At 41.3% G+C, this 5,000-nt stretch overlaps 1 protein-coding gene across 1 annotated transcript in view; it reads right to left on the bottom strand.

Moving 5' to 3' along the window:
• Positions 1-5,000, bottom strand: part of ush2a (Usher syndrome 2A (autosomal recessive, mild)) — a gene marked incomplete at both ends in the record, with an annotated part of 152,277 nt that overhangs the window by 11,780 nt on the left and 135,497 nt on the right.

Genomic DNA, 5,000 nt, shown 5'->3' with positions numbered 1-5,000 from the left:
TGAAGGGGTGAAGCTAAATCAGGTTATCATGCTAATTCAGTCAGCTGACTGCATAATGGAATGCAATAGAGGGGCCGACTAAACTTGACCCGGTTAAACCTCACCTTGGTCTCCCTTCTTGTCTTCTAAATCTCTCTGTCACTCTGTCTCTCCCCCCATCTGTTATGCTCACACACTTACATATTACATGCGCACATCTCTGTGGATTTAGTAAGAATTATGCTGAGAAATGTGCGGGCGTTTCTGTGTGCGGGTGTAAGACGTCGCCGCTCTGAATCGGAAATAGACTAGATGGTGTGCATGTATATATATTTTTAAAGTCAAATCATGATGTTAAGAGACAGGGAATATGGCATTACACTTTAAGAAGTGCTGCTTGAAAATATGCTTACAAGTGTGCGCTTATACCGGGAATATGATGGATGAATTTTGATGATTAAGTAAAAAACAAAACCTGCTATTAAAGTATACTGAAGCAGCAGAAGGCTGGAGGTGTTTGACTGCAGGGTTTTCAGTCTTTGTAGAAGACTGTCTCTTTAAATTATTCAGGACCCCCAATCAGGTGTCTCTTTCTCCTCCTGATCTAAAGATGGTATCAGAGGTCATCCATTCTGCCTCGCAGGGTCACCTTTCTCCCTGTTAATGCTCACACCTTCACACGCCTTCTCTCCCTCTCTTTCTTTCTCTCTCGTTCTCTCTCACCCTCTCTCTGGGCAACACTTTCACTTTTGGCTGATTATTTTATCTAGGTTGCCATTGTGTCTGGTTGTGTGCTTGTGTCCTAGGGCATGCATAGATACATGTTGTTAATAATTACACACAAATAATAACAGATAATATGCAGTGTATACACACACACACACACACACACACACAGACACACACACACATAAACTGATTATTTACTTATTAAATCATTATTTTTGAATAGCTATTGAATACAATCTCCTGTGTGAATCTGGTATCTTTTATTAGTCTCATAATAGACACAGCTATTCAAGTAAATGTATTTAGGTTTGCACCAACAATTTGAAAGAAGAGATTTTAGTTAATCAATATATTTTTTTAAAGCTTTAGTTTGTAGAGTTATTCTACTGTCATTAGCATCACAAAATAAGTTTACACAAACTGAGCTACATTGTGCTATCTTACGTTACACAGTAAGTCTAGCACTGTATGTACGTATATATATTTGGCCTGTGTGCGTGTGTGTGTTTGGGTTTGTGCGTGTGCGTGTGTTGCTTCGTTTGTCGACACATGCGCACACACACACACTGCTGGGGGCCGACTGTCAGCGCCTCCCTCGGCCGGCCAATTAATTATGATGGCCTACTTATGATGTATAATGGCGTGATTTATTGGTAAACACTCAGCGAGGACCGGGCCTCGGAGCGTCTGAGGTAGCAGCACGGCACCGCCCCGCATCGCCTGCACGCGAGTCTGTGTGTCCCGGCAAGATCGCCGCTTACCCCTGGCGTCTCTCTATTTGGGAAGCAGCAACTCCAACCTTCAGCCGGCTCCAGCCGGTCTGCGGGCTGCTCGCCGTCTCGCCCGGCGTGGAGCACGCTGTCTCTCCACCAGACCAGGACCAGACCTTCTCGCGCTCACTGGTTTTGTTCTACTCTCTCTCCTTCTCCTCATTTCCTCCCCATTTCCTCAGATGACAAAAAATACTTCCTGTGGTGCTTGTCATTTGGAATGTTCTTCTCTCTCTCTCTCTCTCTCTCTCTCTCTCTCTCTCTCTCTCTCTCTCTCTTTCTCTTTCTCTCTCTCTCTTTAACTGAATCCTCCATATGCCCTCCATCATCTCCCTGCGTTTAGATTATTTACCCACAAACTTAATTTTATCGCTCTTGTACCTTTCACGCCTCTTAGGATTCACTGTTGTGTGTGTTTGTGTGTGTTTGTACGTGTAGTGTGTGTGTTGTGAAGCATTGGTGGGCATGCCTTTTATAAACAGGTCTGTTTGTGACTTTATGTGTTTCTGACCTTCTCAGTGTATGCCCATGAATGTATTTTATATTCATGCATGTGTGTGTTTTTAGGGTGGGAGGTGTACTGGGTCTCTCTGCGCGTGTGTGTGTGTCTGTGTGTGTGTTTGTGTTTGTGTGTGTGTGTGTGTGGTGAGGTTGGGTGGGGGGGGGGGGCAGATCTGTCCTGGAATTTAGAGGGACTATTTGTTTCCTTGGTTAGCTGTTGGACTATCTGGGTGGGTGTCCTATTTCTGGATGACACACACACACACACACACACACACACACACACACACACACACACACACAGCCACACACGCACACACGCAGCCACATACAGCCGCACACACACACACACACACATACCATACCACCCCATGCCCTGCACCATATATCGGACTAAGGTAATTTATGAAGGTACAGTAACATATGGACTTTTCATCACTCAGTGGCATTGTACGTTCTCTCTTCAATGTTACACCTCCCTCTCCCTCTCCCTCCCTCCCCACGAATATTCTTCCTCATCTTGCATTTTTTCACCTGTCCTTTTCTGGAAAGGTCTTCATAAGCACCTCTCCCCCGCCCCTCCTACCTCAGTCTCTCTCTTTCCTCACCTGTACTACTCACCCTTCTTTAACTCATGCTCTCTCTGAATTCCATCTTTCTCTCTTTTGTTCTGTCTTTCTGTCATTCCTTCTTCTTTCTTTCTTTCTTCACATAATTGAACCTCTATCTATTATTTCAAATAATATACATTATGTTTTCATAATGTAACATGAAATATATAGAAGTTAGTTATTTTATTATATTTTTTGTACGGTAACATTCATGTTTTTGTGAGGCATCTTCGGCGCACATCTTTCCCGTTCATGATAAAATAGATATTTGAATGTATTTGATGTGATCATTATTCACGTATACAATTAAATATTATTATTAGAATACTATACTTATATGCTTATACTATGAAATCAATGTTGATGATTTTTATTATTTCACAAATATAATAAGAATTGATATTACCTTAATATTAGGATGATCATATACATTTTTTTCCCATTGGCATTTGGTCATCCATTTGTAAAATAGCCATGGTTGTCACAATAATACAGCTTAGTGTATAAAGGCTGAGGTCATTGAGTATTTTTCTGTAAAACACCCAAACATATTATTAGCTACACACATTATTATGCTCTCTTTCTTATGCTCTATGTCTATCTCAAGTCTTCTGTCACACACACACACACACACACACACACACACACACACACACACACACACACACACACACAGGCGCATACATAAAGTGGCTTTGCGAAGGTCCCTGTTTTAGATTTATCATGCTGGCCTCTGGAAATTCTATACAGATCAAAGGCCCTGATTACAATGTTGACCTTTGCATTAAGTTGTCTATATTTAAATGCAACTGGTTAGATTTTTTTAGAATAAGTCTATTTATCACTTAGTCAGCTGTGTGTGTGTGTGTGTGTGTGTGTGTGTGAGAGATAGAGAGAGCGTGCCATTAGGGGCTATAAAGGGTGGATGCAATAGATTAAAAATAGGCAAGCCCACAGTCATTAAGCAGGGCTGCAACATTGGAAGACAAACACATACACACACACACACACACACACAGACACACAGACACACACACACACACACACACACACACACACACACACACAAACACACAGGCACAGGCACACTTCACATGCACACATACTCGCAAACACACACACACACACACACACACACATACACACACAACACAAACAGGCACACAGGCACATACACACATGCACACAGGCACACACACACATGCACACTGCAGGTAACTGATTATCACAAAATAAATAAACATTATTTTTGTATTCTAAAATCATACGACTTAATCAATGGCGCTTATTCAATTGTTCAGAAACGTTACATACTATACTATTCTCTATTCTGTTATATGTATATATACTGTATGTATATATATATATATATATATATATAAATATTCTATTATATCATGGAAGTAATAAAGCTTTCCAAGCTCTATTCAATACTATAATTATAATTATACTATAATTATATTAGCTCTATTCAATACTTAACTATCTTTTAAATTTTTCCCATTTTATTCTGGTCTATTTTATTATATTCTATTCCATTCTTTTTCGATGATATTGCATTATATTCTATCTTGTTCCATCCTATGGCAGTGGACAAAATGCCCGGGCTGCTGGATGATGCTAGGTGCTACTGAGGGGGCGAGTGGGCCTGCGTGGGGGCCGTGTGTGTCACTAGTGTTATATTGATGTGAGGACAGCCTCATGAGGCCCCCAGCTTCCTTCTGGCCCCCCTGGAGGCAATACATCTCTGCTGCGGCTCCCTCCGTACACCGCACCTGATTGACTCTCTATCCGTCTCGCTCTCTCTCCGTCTTTAGTCTCTCTCTTTCTCTATCTATAGTCGTCTTTTAATTTTATTTTAACAGTGTGCGTGAGTGTGTAAAGTGTATACGTGTGTGCGAGAGGAAGAAGATTGTGTGTGTCTGTGTGTGTGAGAGAGAGAGAGAACAAGAGGGGGAGACTGAGGAGTTTTCTTTCTGGATCACATTAATTCCCTTCCGTCAGCCAGTAGAGGCCACTCACAGCATTCAGTACGGCCTGGCCACACACACACACACACACACACCAACACAAACAAACAGACGGAGGGGCTGCACACAGCTCTGGAGGGAACATTTAGAAAAGGGGGGGTGGACAAAAACACAAATGACAGAGAGACTGAGAGAGAGATAGGGAAAGAGAGAGAGAAATATGAATTAGCACCACATGCATTTTTTTCTTTGCGTCAGCATTAACATTTACATACATTTTAGACCTGATCATTTTGTTGTTGCCCTTCATACGGTGAGATTATTGATTAGTTTGATTATGTTTTTTTGTGTTTTTTTTTTATTTAGAACAAAGAAAAAATATTCACAGTGTGCAAAATACCTACAGTATAATTTCAAAGGAAACAGGACATGCAAACTGA

Source organism: Micromesistius poutassou, assembly GCF_964030765.1.
Source record: "Micromesistius poutassou genome assembly, chromosome: 12".
Classification (NCBI taxonomy): Eukaryota; Metazoa; Chordata; class Actinopteri; order Gadiformes; family Gadidae; genus Micromesistius; species Micromesistius poutassou.
The sequence above is the reverse complement of the archived record's forward strand: the minus strand, read 5'-3'. Positions and strand labels throughout refer to the sequence as shown.